Genomic DNA, 19062 nt, shown 5'->3' on the forward strand with positions numbered 1-19062 from the left:
GTGGATTTGGCCTTAATGAAGGTTAAAAGCACTTCAGAGTTTCTATTTCATTAAAAATATATGGAGTTGAGTTTGTGTTTCAAAGTCTGGAAGGCTGAACTCAAAGAAGACATGGTAAACTGTAAATATGTTAAGAAAATTTTAGTGAATATAAAATATTAAGTTGAAAATTCTAAAAGGCTAGAACCTTTTCAAATAACCGGTTTTTGTTTTGTTTTGTTTTGTTTTGTTTTTCCAGGGATTTTGTTAAAATGTTTCCTAGAGTTCATTCATGGAGTTATTTTGAGTCAACACCATATTTATTGCTTTGATTTTTTTAATGCATCACACACAAACCTAGAGTTGGCTGCTGTGAGATTCTTCCCTCCCTCCACAAAAATAATAAGGAATCCCAGAAGCTGTTTTGTTAGAAGAGGATTGCGCCAAAGACACACTTAAAAATTGCTGACAGTGTTTCTTCAGGATTTACTGAGGACATTCAGGGTAGAGTTTTGCTGCCTTTTATTTGTAGGAGTATTAAAATTTTCTAAGTTCCATTAAACACCATAACTTTTGGTACTGAAATGAACAGAGAATGGATTTCAACCAGCCTAATTTTGCTTGTTCTAAGGGGTAAATAAGAAGCAGAAACAGTTGAATAAAAATATAGCTGGGATTATAAATGTCATTTAAATAGTGTTTTTTAACTAAACAGTCACACACTGTATTAATTAAATAAGTATAGTATCCTCCCTTTTGCAGATTGGGAAAACAGGCCTGGGGATTAATGAGTTGGTCAGGATTACACCCACATATTAAACCACAATTAGAACTGGAGCAACTCATGGCAGCCTTCTAAACAGTCTGGGGAGTCACTCAGCACCTCCACTTGGTTTTCCATAGCAGTTACACAAAACATTTTATTTTCACATGGAAATTGTGAGGCTTAGGGCATATTTTGAAAAGAAGCTTTGCAAACTATAAAAGTTAGGGGTTTGATTCTCTTTTCAGTTAGTGGTGATGACTCTAATAGGAGCATAACAATCCATGGTGGGAGGATGGATTTCCAGATTCACAGGCTGTAAGAGGACAGTGGGACAGTGACTTGATTTTTTTGGTGTTTCATCTTGCAAATGTTCTAGACCCTATTCTGGAATTTTTACTTCATTCTTACACAGTCAAAATTCAGCATTGGTCTCGTGCTTGCAGTGGGGGCTCAAGCTCTCAGGGTTAAACACATGGCACAGGCTGCTCTTCCTCTCAGCATGGCACCTTTCTGTCCAGGATTCCAAGATTAAGATGCTTTCAAAGCCATGAGCCAGGAAAAAAGGGAAACAGCAATGAATCTTTCATGTTTGATGCTAAGCTACAACTTCGCCGTTGTCTATTAATTAAGCAATCTATTAATAGTGCTTTGGTACATACTAATGTTAGACAAAAACCAGTTTTGTTGCTAGAGAAAAAGCTGCTATTTAAAAACCAGAGCAAAAGCAAACTAATTCTGAGACTTATGAGTATATCAAGCAGTAGGTGTGCCTGGAGTGTTGTAAATGGGGAAGGTGGGAGGACTCTGTCTTGTTATTAGTACATGTAGAAAGACAGGAAGTACTTAGGGAAGGTTTCCCTCTTGTTCTGAGTTCCAGGAAAGTTATTCAGCCAAACACATGAATCACAAAGCAGACTAGAAGGGAGTTTCTGTGTGGCATGAAAATAACAATCTGGGAGCCTGAGAAGTGAAACAGTTTGATGCTTTTGTTCCGCTGCAGATTTTTCATGGCAAATAGCAACCCCACGAATATCTGACAATGAAATGTCTTAGTGCATGAAATGTGAAGTTTATGTAAGAGAGAGTGTCTTACTCATCAGCTGCTCTATTTTAAGCCCTGCTCAGCATGAGGGCTTTCATTTTGTGATCTATTTGGACGGCAGCTGGCACATTAGAGTTTTACATTAGCTGACATCTTTACAATCAAAATGATACTTAACATAATCCTGTAAAACCTATTCTCATATTTGTGCTCAGTCACTCATATTTCATCTTAGTGTCTTCTCTTTCCCCATGGACATTTTCTGTCCATTTCATGTTAAAAAATGGTCAACGTATCAACAGCATTAAAGGGATGTTTTGTGGTGATGTGATCAAAAATATATATATACAGCATCTGTCATAAAATGGATGTGCCATTTTGATGACTGCAAAAGGCAATGAAAAGGAATCCATAGTAACATATGTTGGGGATGAATTCCAGCAACCAGCACAAATAACAAAAAAGATGGTATGTATTAATAATTAAATACAAAGATGAGCTACATGCATGATTTAGATTCACTTGGAAATATTTACATCGTGGAAGGATGAAACAAATGCCAAGTTGCAATCCAATTCCAAAATCCAACAATTATCAAGTAGTTTGCCTCTTGCCATGAAGTCCTAGGACTTCATCTATCTGTTCATTCAAAAAGAAAAGTCTTTTCCATCTTTGTGGATTTTAAATCCCAGTCAGCTCTAAACAAATGACAGAATAGTCCTGAGAGAAGCTGAATTTACCTGTTCCTGGAGATGCTTGGGAACAAGACTGATGAAGAGAAAGAACAAAATAAGGCACTGTTGAGGGTGGCAGGCACTGGACCCTCACCCAGTGGGGTTCCCTTGTGATGTTTTTCCCTGAATCCCACACATTTTACACCCTCCCTTGGCCCCCCAGTCCCTGGACCCTGCTGCCATCACCTGCCCTGCCTGCTCAGAGCTGTGCTCTGGAGGCTGTCCCCTGCAAACTGCAGCTGGGAGGTGTCAGCATGTCCCACTGATTGCTTCAGGTGCTGGAAGGATGGTTTGACTCTTCTCAGCAGCAAAACTTGCCTAGGAAAGGTGGAAAGCTCCTTTTCTTCACACATTTTGTTTCCCAGCTGAGCAGCCTGGCATCCATTGTGTTCTGTGTGTTTGGCCAGCTAAAGATTTCAACTGCTTCTTGAAATCTGAAGCACCAGTGTCCCACTAGATGTATTCTCACCCAGACTGGGTTTGAAGGGAGGGATTTAACAAAGGAAAATAAGGGGATCTAACCACTCCTTGTTCCCCATGAGTGGTGGCCAGGAGGTTCTGCACCACTGGAGTCCTCCAGCTTTGCTTTTGTGCTGTACTGCACCCACCACTCGTTCCTCCTGCGGTTGCCCAAACAGTTGGAGCCTGAAGTAGAGCTACAAAGCTCCCTCCAACCTCTGACACAGGTCCCACCCTCTCCACACCCACCCCATGGCTTCATGAATCTGCTCGTTAATTACATGCACGTCGCTGGGCGTGGCACCAGTATGAACTGTTCTTGCACTTCTTTGATAGCAATGGGATGTTTATATTTCCATTTGTGACCACAGCAATGAAAATTAGGGCCTTTATACAATGATTTAGACTCATGTGATGTATTGCTCTATGCTTTGTGAGCAATTACTTTTTTCTTTTTACTTCAGAAAAAAATCCCAGTAGTTCTCAGCGTGATGAGCAAAAAGATGATCATCAAAGGAACATTTTAATGACCAAAACAATCCAATTTTTTTTCAATAAGAAATGCCAGTGGGCAGTTGCACTTCTTGTCCAGAATTACCTCAGTGATTTTCACATAATGCCAATGAAATTTAAGGTCCTCTGTGTGTGCACTTACCCTGTTTGCCTCCCTGTCCATTCCTTTGCTTCCTTGGAGGTTGTGTATTTATAAGCTTTATGTCCTACAAACCAATGTTTGAAACAGAGATGGAGAAGTAATGCATGAGATTACAGAGGAGCCTTAACAACTTAATGACAGACAAACATGCAACACCCAACAAAACAAAACCCGGCTCTGTGCTTCCTCACCCACTCCTCCTGCAGGCCGCTCGGCCACAGAGCCCAGCCTTGGTGTGATACCTGCAGCTCTCTTCCTTCTGTGGAAAGAAAATCTATGTTACAATTCTTTCCTGCCTTCTCAGGAGGGTGATCCTTTTAGGTGTGTGGCTTTCTACTGTTGTTTTACACTTGATCTTTTAATTAATTCTAACTCCAAGGTGGAAGTAGCAGCTTGGGGTAGCCAATTATTTTGAGTTTCCTTAGGTTTGCTTCCATAACCCTTATGCTGTGTCATGCTGAATTATGTCAATGGCATAAAACAACATAAAGCATTCTTTTAGATATTTTTTAAGTCTCTCAGGATTCTCCACTGCAATACAAGATAAAAATGAAAATCATTGCTCTTTTTGCTGGTTCTGTTGTGGTACACCTAATTATTTTTTCACATTATCTTTTTGTTTGTGATTTTAGGTACTAGCTTGAGGTTCAGAGGGTAAAAGGCTAAAACACCACAAATAACAATGTAAGTTAATCAGTAATTATATTAATTGGCCAATGTGAAGACTTTGCATTAATAAAAAACCGCAGACTTCTAATACTTGGCCTGTATTCAGACATTTCTACCTGTTGCATTTGGTATTTCTCATGAGTATTGAGCTCCCAAACATGACTAAAAAAAGAAATCACACACTTATTGGAAATATGATGGGTAGCCAAGCTTCTCTTGGCACACTCAAAATGCTTTCTGCATATCTCATGTAACCCTGTGGGATCCATTTGGATTTTGTGATAATCTGTGGGTTTGTGTAATGAATGTACCCTAACTCAGCATATCTGCAAAGGTAGCTCCAAAAATGAAAGTACAAATAAAATGACCAAAAAATTGCAAGAAAATGTTGTCCAGATGGTATCTTCATTTTTCATGGCATTGACCTGATCCTGAAATTTAAATTTAGTTTTAAAAATTGAATTTAAAATTTAGTGAAGACCTGAAAAACAATTGTGGCAAATGGGGAAAACAGATGGTGGCATGATGAACAAATCATAGCTGTGAGAGACAGTAAGTGTGTAATTCATTCAGCTAAATGGACCCAGAATGTCTCACTTTTGACCTACAATTAGTGCTAGAAGGCAGTTCTGATTCTGTAGATATCAGAGTCATGATAAAGAGAAGAAGTGAGCTAAAGAAAAGAAAGATAATGTTTCACATTACTTTTTGTTTATGATTTTAGGTACTAGCTTGAGTTCAGAGGGTAAAAGGCCAAAACACCACAAATAACAATGTAAGTTAATCAGTAATTAAAGGAAAGGAAAAGGAAAGGAAAAGGAAAAGGAAAAGGAAAAGAAAGGAAAAGTAGTCACACAGTGAGGTCTGAGCAGTTTGTCTGATGGTGCCAAAGCTACAGGGGTGAGACAGTGTCTGTCTGATTGTGCTGGCAAATTTTGACTCTTTGAGTACATCTGGGTAATGCACACAGTGTGCACACAGGTTGTAGAGTTTTTTCCTATTACATTCATTATTTAAGTGATTTTTTTTCCTGGTGTTGGTCCTGTTTTGCTGATTGCGTCAAGGAAAGCCTGTGTTTTCCTTTTTTACCCAAGGGTGTCTCGCTCTGTGTTTGGGGACTGCCGCTGTGCTTGGTTAAGCAGTGTTTTGTGGCTTGTCCCAGGCAAGGCAGTTAAATATGCACATGCCTGATTATTATAGGGCAGATGGGTCAGTAAAGCACCAGGTGTTGGCTTCTGTGAGGTGTTTGAGTGTGTGTTACACTGGGGCTGCCGGCAGAGGATGAGCAAACACCTGTGATGGTGCTGGTCCAGACTAACTCAGGTGTCACTGGCCACGGCTTGCATAATCTCCACAACTGCAATCCATGAAAACCCTGCTTCTCCAAAGGGGCCTTTTCCAGTCTTTTCACGAATACTGTTGCTCTTGCTATTCGCATAGTAACCATTTTTACCTCTTGTCTCTGCTTTTAAACTGGTTCAGAGCGCTCGGTTCTTGAGAAACAAACCTTTAAAGGTCTTTCCCTTCATTTGCTGTGAGAAGCTATGGTAAATGCCATGTGCTTTTAAGCAATTAAAAGGCTTTCTGACTTTGTTTTTTGTGTTGTTAATGCAGGTGGTACAGATTCAATGGGCTTTCATGTGTAGCAAATTCTTCATATATCTATTTTCTGTCTCCCAGCACCTCTGTGAGTTTGATATTGGGCTCTGAGTAGCTCTTCATATTTCCATGGTTACAAGTAGTCACAGGGGTTCTGTTAACCCCCAAAGGCAGAGTGATTATGTCTCTTTTTTTTTTGTCATAAGCATAAAATGAACAAATTAGACTGTAGCTATGAAAAGATTGTTTAAGACACTTCAATAAAAACTTTTAATTTTCACTCGCTCCAGAAGTGTTGGAGCCTTTTGCCACAATTATGGCTACGTCACACTTTTTGTAAAGATGAGTTTTTACGTGAAAACCTGAAGGCTCTTTTTTCTTTCCCTTTTAATTCTGGTTGGGTTTACAGCCCATTTTGAAGGCAGTGGGTTTAGAGCAAACAATGCAGGTTCAGAGCTATGCTGTGGTTAAATAATCAGCAGTGACCACTGGCCATCACTGTGTGTGCTATTGCTTATTGTTAAAAGCAGAACAAGTGGAGGGAAGCAGCACTTCAGCTTGCTGAAGAGCACAGATGCAGCCACATCCACATCATGACAAGAAGCCCATGTCCTTCCCAGAAAATCAAGTGCAGAGAGCTGCACCTTCTGTGAGGGGAAAAGAGCTGTGTCCATCCACAAACAACTTCAGAAACTGAGATCTGACAAATCAAATTAAAACAAATGATGGATCATGGTTAGACGGCTTGTTTGAAGGACGGAGCTTTGCAAAGTAGGTTTATATGCATTGATAGTTATCGTGGCATTGTTAGTGATAGTGCCTCGTGTGCTTCTGTGTGCACAGGGAATGATGAATAAAGCCATCAAAGAAGGTTTTTCAGTTCAAGAGAGAGGGGGAAATGTGGGAAATTGATTTGTAGAGAATTCTCAAAGCATGACAGAAGGCTCACACAGTATGCATCCATGTGCAAACTGTGAGACAAGAAATTCTGACTTAGAAATGCCATGGAATAGAACAGATATTGTTGAGAGAGAAATGGAGATAGAAACAAGTTTCAGAAGACGGCCTTGCAAACAAGACTGGATACTTTGGAGAGATAGAACTGTGAAATATGCATTGTAGTGGGACCCACGAGAGGTAATTTTAGATGATTGGCTTTAAGGCATTTACAGCATGGTGTGACAAGAAGCTGACAGGCCCAGAAGCACTTCTAGTGCATTGTTATTAGGAAATAATTGGCTTTTGATTGTGATGGCATGAATTATAACATCTGTATTGTCTCACCCTTCTCATGAGAGTGAAAATGGAATAAAAGTTTTTAAAATGCCTCTCAGTTGCCCCAGCTCTGGGTCAGGAAAAGAGCATTATCCAAGAGATGTAGCCACATCCACATCAGCATTTCGGATCTCAAATTGCTGCATTTCTTTCTAACAAAAGACTGGCAGAAAGTCCCTTCTGACTTTCAGATCTCACCTCTTGTTAAAGCCTAGATCCTTCCCAGAAAATGAAGTGCAGAGAGCTGCACCTTCTGTGAGTGGAAAAGAGCTGTTAGAAACCCTTAACAGGAGCAGGCAGCTGCCAGGAGCAGTGTTTTCCTGAGAGGCTTTCCCAGACTGAAGCTGTAGCAGGTTTTTCTCTGTGGAATAGACTCAGGGAGCTGTGATTTGTTATGGTATCCTGTGCTGAAGGGCTCCAGATCAAAGGGAGGTTTCTGCATCTTCCCCGGGCAGAACGGGCAGTGAGGGCAGGGAAGTGAGAGGGAGTGATAAAGGAAAGCTGGAGAAAAGTCTCTAATGGGCAGAGAATATCTTGTCTACTGAAAAGGTTTTGTGCAGTGATAGAAGCACTGGCTGGAACTGGAGAAAGGGTGAAAGAAAGCTCTGAGACTCTCTTACCACCTTTACAGAGGTACTGCTTCAATGCACGCAGCAAAAGAATCTTCCTAATTGAAGAGGAGAAAATGCCTCCTTTTCCTTTCTTTTTGGCAGGTTTCTTTTCAGCTGGAGGTGCTACATTTGCCAAGTGTCCAAGCCAGTAGAGGCATAAGCTGTTCTGTGGTAAAGGAGCAGGTAACAGAGTAAAATTATATTTTAATAGTACAGCACATTTCAGACCCACCTGTGACTTTTCCAGGGGGATCAGGTGCCAGCACATGGCAGCTGTTGGACCTCAGGATTTTCTTTCTGGCAGGTTTAAAATTCTTAGGAGCTTGCTTGCTCCCAAGGTATGTTTGGGCCTTTTTCAAGTAATAATTCAATTTAAATTTCCAATTTAAAGTTGGTGCCTGCTGCTCCCTTCATCACAGAGTTTCCTCCTAGCAGTGCAGTCACAAAGCAATGAGAATGTCCTCTCACTTTTTCTGTGCCTGTGTTTCTATTGAAACAGAGTGGTTTGCTCCAAACTCTTGGGGAGTTTGTAAGAGCAGCAGAGCAGGATACTCAGAGTGTTCCAGGCAGTCATTGCCAAGGTGGCAAAGGTAGAAAGGGAAAATATTAGGTAGATGCATAATTAGTGTGGAATTGTTCTGGGTTCCTGTAAAATGGCATGATAAATGCAAATTACATGTCAAACCAATTCTTCTGTCTCCAGAATAAGAAAACCACCCTTTTGGAATTTCAATGGGAAATGAAATCATTATAAACTTAGTATCAGGAAACCAGAATATCCTCATGTTTGGTTACAGCATTCTGGTATTTTATTTTATATATAATATAATATAATATAATATTTTTATATTTGTATATATATTTATATACAAATATATATATATAAAAAAATAAATAAATATATATTTGTATATAGATTATATATTTTTGTTTATTTTATTATTTTATTTTATTTCATTTCATTTTATTTCATTTTATTTTATTTCATTTTATTTTATTCTGGTATTTCTACATTGTTACATCAGTGCTTCCAAAACTCTTACTGACTGCAGTAGAACTTGTGTGCAGCTTGTGGATGTGTATGTATAAATACACATTTTCCTCTCAGAGCAGTAGTTTTGCTATTTGCCTGGGAAAGATCCTTGACCCTTCTGTATGACAAAAATTGGTTTTAATAAAATACTCCTTTCTAGACTATGCTAGCATAGTGCTGGCAAGGATAAGACAAAAAGAATTTTATAGAAAAACAAAGATAGTCCTATTAGGGATGGGAGATTAGAGCTGATCCTTCCCTGGGCTCTACAGACTTGCAGTTTTTGATTCTACCAACACTTTGGGCCAAGTCCCTCCGTGAGGAGCTGTTTAGTTGTTTATAAGCCTTTTTCTGGAGTACCTGCATTACAAATTGGAAGAAATTTGTTCTTTGGTGCCCACAAGAACATTTGTCTGTTCTAATCTCTCTTCACTTTTCCAGGTATTATTGTTTGGGAAGCAAACTTTTTAGGGGGGGTCAGATGTGTATTTTATTGTAAAATCTTGTTAAGGTTCTAAATTCAGCTGCAGCCTTTGGAGCACTGTGAGAGGCCAAGGCCCAGAAATTATCCCTGTGCAGGGTTACTTTCGGGGAAGCAGGAGCAGAAAATAAGGAATTATTTTCTTACAAAAAAAAAAAAAAAAAATTTAAAAGATAAGCTTTCTTGTTATTCTGCAATGTTTTGGCAAGTTTCCCTTATTATTGTTCACTCTGCACAAATGTCCTAAAAATGCCTGAAGTGCTTACCAAGAGTTCAATTTCTGGTGCTGAAGGTGGAAAAGCCATCACAGAAGCCACAAGGGAGGTTTCTGGCAAATTTTTAAGATTTTTAACTCATGAGGAACGTTTTTATGTTTGAATGTTTGCACTTTTGGGTAGCAAGGCTAGAGTTTATCAAGGGTGTACAAGAAGTGTGTTAAAATAAAGAACATGACAAGGCAGTATCATAGTGCTGGGGTAAAAGAAAATATCAAATTAAATGGAACTTCAGATTTTTAACTCACCCAATCAGGAGACACCACTCAGACCTGAGCATGTCTCTCAAAACTATCTCATTATCTAAATATTTATAGCTGTTAACACAGAGAAACTTAGTTTGGTTCAAGAGCAAAAATACTCAGCAATTCTAAAGTAAAGCATTCATTGAGATCTTTCTGCAGATGAAGTGAGAGCAAAGCCAAATTTGCATTATATTGTATTGTGTAAATAAGTTATTTAGTTTCTCCTGTGTTGGGAAAGATCCTTTTCTATCCATAAACACTTAAGGAGTGATGGATGAGAGCCCAGGTGGGGATTGTAGGACAGTTCAGTGCAGGTGACCCCTCCTGGGCTCATTCTGACTGCCTCGGTGCTGCTGCACAATAATTTATCTTTTCTGTGTGTTTGCAGCGTCTGCTGCATGGGCTGGGTGCACCAGGAGAGGGCAGAACTACACAGGGGTTTGGGTAAAGGAGAAATGGAAATCGGTCTGTGAACAGCTTTGCAGGCAGTTGTTATTTAATGTTCACCTAAAATCAATTACTGGGATATTCAGAAATTGTGTGTTTTCTGCACAAGTGCTTCATTGCTGCTCTGATGCCAAGGAATGTTTCTGAAGGAAAACATTTCTGGGATGAACTGTGAGGGGAGCACTGTGAGGGGAGCTGCAGCATTTGACTGGGTTATTCAGAGTCCACTTGAAACAGAGTTATCATTTTCCCTATTGTTATTGTAAATACAGTTTATTTTGCTTTTCTCCCCCTTTTTTCCCCCCCTAACTATAGTCTGGTTTATCATTTGATTATATTTTTTCCTTTCTTCAAGTTTAGAATAAAATGTTCTAACCCAAAGTGCCTATTTTTAATATCTAATGTAAAATATTAGCCACATTAGGTGTAAAACAGATTAAAACCAATGTTTCTCTTGAAAACCTGAATGGAATGAGAGAATTAATTCTATTTTCTGTAGAGAACCTGATTTAAAGTCCACTCAGTCGGAGTGATTTAAATCAATCAATGAACTTTGGATAAGCTGGGCTGTGGATAAAGTGCTTTTTTCAGAACAAAAGCCAACTTTCTTCCCCAGTATTTTGCAGGTGAGTAAAGAGAAGGGACAGAACCAGAGCAGGACTTGGGGAAGAGGACAATGAGGGGGCAAAGGACAACTGAGGTGACAGGGACTCTCACTGTTTGTTTGGATACAGTTTTTGCTTTATTATTGTAGGGACTTTTGCTAGCTTTTCTGTGGTTTTTTTTTTCTCCCCTTGATATAATTAAAGAGTCAAAGATATAATCAAAGATAATAATATTATATTTTAATAATAATATTATCTATTAATATCTGCAATACTAATATATAAATATCATCATTATTAAATTTTATATATTTAAGAATTAATATTTTAATGATTTAATAAAAATATATTTACTATATTAAATAATTATTAATATTTGTAATATTAGTATATAAATATTATATATTTAAATACTATTACTATGTAATATTAATAATATTATATGTTAATATTATTTAAGGTAATAATATTAATATTTGTGCTGCAATAAAAATTATTCATGCTAATGGTAAGTAGCTGTAATAAACCTTATTTTATAATTAATCTGGGTAGTAATTAAAAATTATTTAATTTAATAATTAATTTGGGTTTGAGTCTTCTTTTGTTTATTTAAAATGTGACAGGAGTGTGCTTAAGCAAGTTCTTGAGATTTATAAGGTGTAATTGGCTCACTATGTCATCAAAATGAAATGGCTAAAATGGTGTCATCATAGTCTGGGGGTAAGCAGGCAGAAGGATTTGGGGGATGTTAAATCATTCACAGTAAAAGCAAAACTATTTTTTTGCAGGCAAAAAATACCAATATTATTGCAGGCAAAAAATACCAATATTATTGCAGAAGGGCTGTTTTAGGAACTATAATCAATATTGGCCTCTGTCTGCACTAAGAGAGGGTTGGGGTTTGTTTAAAGCTGTGGCTCACAGTGCAATATTTGACATGAAGCACGCTTTGCAGATCACAGGGGGCTGTCTCAGCCCATGAGCTGTCTCCTCAACCAGGTGCAAGGAAGTTTGGCCTCCCAGAATCTCTCAAAGTGTTCTCAGTTCAGACCCCGTCATCTGGGCTCTTGGACCACTGCTGTGCCATCTGTATGAGCAATATGAGCAATTCTGACTGCCTTGCTGTTTTATAAGATGCCATCTGATAATTTGGAGTTAGAGGAGTGCTGTAATTCCCACGTATAAAATGATTGCTAGCATTGTGACTTACATCCTCCTGATATAAATTGACTTTTTATGAGTGATGTGACCTCTGTTGTTGGAATTCAGGCGATAAACTCGCATAGTTGTGCAGTATTTTTGTACCAGCCCCATTACAGAACATGTGTGGCTATGAAGCACAAACCCAGCACTTGTGTGATGTGGAACAATTCAGATATTTCATGTATTGCAGGCACAGAATGCCCATTTTCCTGTGCCTCAGGATCCAGCTGCTCAGTCCAACAGTGTTCCTATGTGGGAGACAAATCTTGAAAACCTGAGCGTGAGCTGATGCAATTTGTGTTTCTGCATCTGCAAGCCAAACATTTTGAAAGGACATCCTCCCCTGGTTCTCAGCAGGAGAACTTGGCATCCCAAACCTCACTATTCCTGTGCCCACACTCATTTTCACTTAACTCACTTGAACAGAAACAGCGAGCTGAAGTCTAAAAGTGCTTCTAATATTAACTCTGTTCCTTGGCAAATTCATCTGACACAACTTCCAACTTCCTGTGTAACATTTTCAGCAGGGAGTTGTGCTCTGAAGGCCAAAATAGCCCTGTACTAAAATCTGCATGTAAGGATCCAGATAAATAGAGCATCTTGAGCTAATTTTTAGCTGTTTGAAATGCAAATAAATACAAGCTTTACTTGTCAGGATGAACTTCCTGGATGATTCGGATCAACAGATGAAGCCAAGGCTGTAATTGCCTAAAAATATTCGTTTGAGAATTGAATCTGATTAATTTTTTAGAGTCTTATCTTCTACATTCTGCTACACTTTATTTAGAGAAAAAACACAAGATAGAAGTTTCTCTTGGCTTTTTAGTCTCCTTCAGTCTGACTATAATTTTAGTAGCATACAAGTAAAGATATCCCTATGTAAATCTTTTCATTCATGACTCTCATTCAAAATGCTCTCCTACTATTATTGGTTAGTGAATGAACAATGTTTGAAGTCATTAAGAATTGTGGTAGATTATTCCATTTACTTTCACCTGTAATCTGGGACATTTTACATTACCTGCTTGGAATTTTGCCATTTTATGAACTGCCTCAAGCATTTCTTCTCATACTGTCCATTGTCAGGTAAATTGCCATGTAAACTAATAAAGTTTAGAGAAATTAACTTGCTGAGAACATGTTTCTTTCAAAGTTCTCAAGATTTGTACTACAATGAATTATAAAACTCATTGGTCTCTCCACTAGGGTAAAAACTTCATTACTAGTGACTATGAATTCCCAATTTTCAGTCACTTCTTCCAAAACAGCCCGGAAATGCTTCTTGACTGAGTGGAAATTGCAGGGTTTATTCTCAAATACAGCAATCACATTGAATACTGCTTCAAACCTAATGCAGATTATATTTAGAGTGGATTTTTCTTTCTGAATCAGTAGCTCAAGTGCTGGTTCAAATAAGTAGTCAATAGACAGTAGCTGGTGTTGTCTGTTGTCACATGAAAATATAAATTGTTTTCTTATTAAGATTTTTTTGTTGTTGTTCTGAAAATCCCCATGAGCCAGTATTTGAAGAATTGATAGTTTCATAAAAGTGCCTTCAAGTTGTTCTTGTCTGAATTTTGGGGTAACTTCCTTCAGCCAGTTCTTCCTCTTTGAAAGTACAGACATTCAAACTAGGGTAAAATAGTAGAACCAAGTTGTGTTTTCATCTGATTGGGGATGGCCAAACCTTAGAAATAGTTATGCAATATTTTTAAATTATTTCAATAACTCCCTATGAATCATACAGTTTGTATTTACTGTAATGTTGAAGCATTTTTTAAAGGCTATGAATAAAATAAAAACTGAAACTCAGTTATATAGTATGTACACTATTTAATATCCAAACCACTTTTCTGAGCTTGATGTTTCTTTAAAGATAAATAATTCCATTACTTTTTTATAATTAAATTTTCATCTTAATTCTCAAGCATTTTTACACCAAGTGTTATCTACTTTAAAAAAGCCAAATGTAATCATTGCTGTAAGGTTGGATTATGTATTTTATGGATGCTGGATGCCAAGCTGCTGAAGTTGTTCCCTTGTCTCTGCTTTTCATTCTTATTCAAATATGATTTTAAAATTAATGACCTTAATTTTGCTTTTTGATGATCTTTATTTTAAAAGTTGAATGAGTATTATTTACATTGTAATTTTTAAAGATTGTATCTGTAATAATCAGAATAATGTGAAATCTTTTAACTCCTTGGGAATCTTTTCTGGTCTAGTAATTGGAGGGAAGTATTGAATTGCTTCTAATGTAAGCATTTTATATGAAACTTTGTTATGCTGAAGGCTCTATGTTTGCATTTTTTAAATATCTGATTTTATCTTGAGATATGTGGACAGCAGCATTCCTCATTGGATTTGTGAAATCAGAAGTTTCGTAGTCAGGCTCTACATCTGATTTTACTGCCAGATGCAAATCTTGAATATTGGCACGCATATTCCTGATTAGTAATATTTAGTGAAAAACAGTTCTGTGGCAATATTTTAAAACATTTAAAAGGGTATTATTCCAGCTCTTTTTTTTTTTTACATAAAGTTAAAAATATTAATAATAATAAAATTATTTAGGTTTTGCCATAATAATTATCTATATGTCTCATGCTTGAAATCTGTTCATATCTTATGTTCCTTGGTTGACTATTTTCAGTATTTCCAATTTGAAATCTGAATATTTTTTATTCAGATTGCCTTCTTGTCAGGACCCAGGACATTCCTGTGGGTGCCCTGGGAGATTCCAGACCCTGGCAGGGGCTCAGAGACCTTGGCACAGAGTCACAAACACCTGTGCCTTTGGTTTTAGCCCATGGAAACAATTACCAACCTTGTGTGAGGAGTTACAAGCCTCAAGGGTTTGAGTAGAATGATAGTGAATTTGTTTCAGGGTGAAAAAATAGAATTTTGGGGTTTTAGAATGGGGGTTCAAAAGCCAAGACGGAGCAATCTGGGCATGTCCTGTTCTTCTTCTTCTCCTTCTTGTCCTCCATCTTCTGCTATGCTGGTGACACTTCTGGGTTGGTTTAGGGTACAGACAGACTGTCTGACATGGGTGATGGGTATTGGAAAATTATTGTAAATAAAGCACATATAGTTCTTAGTACAAAAAGCCAACACCACCCCAAGGGCAGGGACTGTGCCACAACCCAACCTGCTGGACAGACCTCAGCAGGTCAGAGAAAGAATGTAATAGATAAGAGAAAATAAACAGCCTTGAAAAGCAGAGCTGAGGAATCCTGACTTCTTCTTTGGTTGCAGGGCTGGGAAAAAGGAGACTTTTTAATACCTTGGGAGCCATTTCAGGAACAGAAACCTGAGACTTTCTCATCTGAACATATTTATCAGGGGCCTAACATGGTTACTGCCAATGGGCACAGCTGGCATCACTAGTGTGTGTCAGGAACTGTGCTGACAGAACCAGGGGAAATGGCTTCAAACAGAAAGAAATGGGTTTAGATGAGGCATTAGGAAGGAATTCTCCCCTGGGAGGGAGGGCAGGCCCTGGCACAGGTGCCCAGGGATGCTGTGGCTGCCCCTGGATCCCTGGAATTGCCCAAGGCCGGGCTGGATGGGGCTCGGAGCAGCCTGGGACAGTGAAAAGTGTCTCTCTTCCTTTTCCTGTGTCTGCAAGCCCAGGAAAGTCACCAAGGCTTTCCAGGTACCAGGCATGGCTCAGTGCCACCCATCACTATGCAAATCTGGGGCTTAGAGTAGCCTTGATAAATGGGGTGCTAGGTACAAAGAAATAATTAACATTTCTGTTTCCTCTTTCTGGTTTTATAGAACTCCTTACGAGTGCCCCAGAAATGGCACCAATACCTTCAAGCAACATTTTCTCTCCACTTAATTATATCCCTAATTTAATGGCTCCTCACAATAAGGTATTTTTGACCCCTTTTGGACCCCTTTTTGACTCCTTTTCCTAATGGGTAGATATCAGTGCTGGTTTTAAAAGTGTTCGGCTGTGGGCTGTGCCAAGAAATTCCCTGGCAAACAGCTAATTATGTCCACAGACAAAAGTCTGACAAAGAAATCGCTTCAAGCCACAAGCCAGAGGCTTAACCATTGTTCATGAGAGGTTCCTTTGCATCTGGGGATTGGGGTGTGTTGGGAGGGAGCGTGGCTGGCACTCGGAGCCCTTTGTGGGGACACAGACCCCAGGGATGGAGCTGAGGGTGCAGAGCCCTCTCTGCTCGCCCTGGGCAGGATGGAAATCACCTTTCTGCTCTGCTCTGCTCCATTGTGGGGACACAGACCCCAGGGATGGAGCTGAGGGTGCAGAGCCCTCTCTGCTTGCCCTGGGCAGGATGGAAATCACCTTTCTGCTCTGCTCTGCACCATTGTGGGGACACAGACCCGGGGATGGAGCCTGGGCAGGATGGAGCTCACCTTTCTGCTCTGCTCTGCTCCATTGTGGGGACACAGCCCCAGGGATGGAGCTGTGGGTGCAGAGCCCTCTCTGCTTGCCCTGGGCAGGATGGAGCTCACCTTTCTGCTCTGCTCCATTGTGGGGACACAGACCCCAGGGATGGAGCTGAGGGTACAGAGCCCTCTCTGCTTGCCCTGGGCAGGATGGAGCTCACCTTTCTGCTCTGCTGAGCACCAGCTCATGACTGCACAGCCCAGGAATGAAACCCCGCTGCACAAAGGCAGCTTTAGCAGCAATTGTCAGCAGATTAGATGGAATGCCTGCCCTGTGCAGGGTGTCTGAATTGTACCAGACACGCTCCTGGCTTTGCAGGCTCGTTCCTGCCAAATGTGGCAGTCCTTGGGAGCCTGTCCCCCCAAATGCTGGGGATTTTGTGTGTTCAACGTGATGTCAGTTGTATTGTGTTCCATAATGAAAAAAAAACTAGCTCAGTCTGCTAGCAAAGCACCAGAGTGTCTTAGTGTTGCTGCCAGCAGCTCAATTTGATGCTGTGACTTCTGAATTCCCTTTGTCGTAGTGTTTGGCAGGTTGAAAATTTGATTTTATTTTTGTTCAAAATTTTGAGCCATCAACAAATGTAGCCACATTTCTCTTCACAGAGAAGGCAAGGCACAACTCTACCCAAGAATATTTCTGAGATTCACATTCTCTGAACCTCATAGAAAGGGGAAAAACAATTCTTATCTCACTGGCTGTGCCTGTGTTTGTGCCACAGCAGAATGCAATGTGGAGATTGTTCACCCACAGTGAGGGTGTTCTGTTCCCTTGGCCTGTCAGGGCCAGGTGTGTGACAGCCACAAGATTCTGGGCACTGTGAGCACAGTGAGTGCTTGGCAGATTCACTTTAGATGAAATGTAATGTAACATAGTATAGAATAATATAGTATAATAAAGTAATTAATCAGCTTTCTGATAAGATGGAGTCAGATGCATCATTCTCTCCCCTTGTCGGGGGTTGCCTGCAAATACTATAAACAAAACTCAGATTTTTTTTTTAATTAGATACATTTGTGTAAAATAATCCTGGCTAGTTTAAATTATGCCTTTTCCCTTTCACTTTTGTGTATTATATTTTTACAAGTGGGGACTATAAAGTTATAAATTTCAGGAAGAAAACATTTAAACACGACAAAATTAAAGAGCCAGTCAGTTTCTGCTGAAGTGGATTTACAAATTTCTTTCTTCTATTTTTATTTTCTCTTGACTGTTTACTGTATAACAAAATTGTGCAACTGCTCCATAAATTCTTGACTCAGAATGTGCTGCAACCTGCTTTTTGCTTAAAAAAAAAAATTATCTCACCACTGCCTGTCCAGCTGGTGTGGCTGATGAATAACAGTTTGGAGCTCACCATCCCTTTTAAAATTTCACAGCCTCTAATTCCTCATTAACAAAAAAGCTTCGTGGTTGCCAAGCTTATCCCACCAATCTTTCAAAGACCAGGACACTGTCACATAAGCCAATATAATCCTTGCACAGTTTCTGTAGGAATGTTATATGTGAAATTCATCTCAAAACACGAGTTTAGGGTCACCAGCAGTGAAGAGGCAAAGAAAACAGGGATGCAGAGAAACAAAGAAATGTACCTTCCCATTCCTCAATGCAGGAGAATCTGGGGAAAAGCTGATCCTAATGCACTCAGCCGCAGTCAGATTTTACAAATGACCCTGAACTGATTTTATGTTTGGGGTTTTTTTAAATGAGAAATGGCAAAGATCTCTCCCTTCAGAAGAATGGTGTTGCCTTCAATGACAAATTGCCTTTGGAGTGACTGTTTTTTACCATGAAGGTTTTCATTCTTCCAAGTTTTAACATGTTCTTATGAATCCATGGGACAACACTGAGTCATTTAAGAGTGGGTCAAGAATTAAAGTGCTGTTTTGAACTGCACACAGTTTTCTAGTCAGAAAAGAAGAAAGAATAGACTTCTGAAAATTAAATGCAGGTTAATTGTCTTCTAGAAATAATTTCTTTTTTAAAATAAAAGTATTAAGCTTTGTTTAGTTCTATAAACTTATTTGCTGAAGGAAAAAGAAAATGGCCTCAATTTTTTTTTTTTTAACTGGTTGAAAAGATTTAATACACATCATAGCAGGAATGGTCTAAAGGAAAATTGCAGTAAAGCACTGGAAGTGCTTTATTTCCATCCCATGGTGGTGGATGTACTTTAGTCAGGAATGTGGGAAGGACAGAAAGGAAAGGGGAGTGTGGAGAGTGCATTTCTAGCAGGACTGTGGCATCAAGGGCTTCCCTGGGGAACGCTGCAGGAGCTGTCTCGTGCCTGCAGCCAGCTCACCTTGATTCTCACCTGCCTTTGCCACAGGGCTCTGCTCGGGAGGCTGAAGGTACCAGTGCAGTGAGGGCTGGATCTGGAATGTTCTTACCTGGAACGCCACGGTCCCAGGGCAGCGTGTGCACGACCAGACACGTTATCCCACACCAGGCCTCACTGCCTGCTCGTTTTTCTTTCTTTTCGTCCTTTCTGCTCGGTCTCAGTCTGATTCAGCCTTTGTTTTCCATTCACATGACCAGAGCTCTCTCTCGGGCCCTTATCA

Source organism: Melospiza georgiana, chromosome 6 (genome assembly GCF_028018845.1).
Source record: "Melospiza georgiana isolate bMelGeo1 chromosome 6, bMelGeo1.pri, whole genome shotgun sequence".
Taxonomy (NCBI): Eukaryota; Metazoa; Chordata; class Aves; order Passeriformes; family Passerellidae; genus Melospiza; species Melospiza georgiana.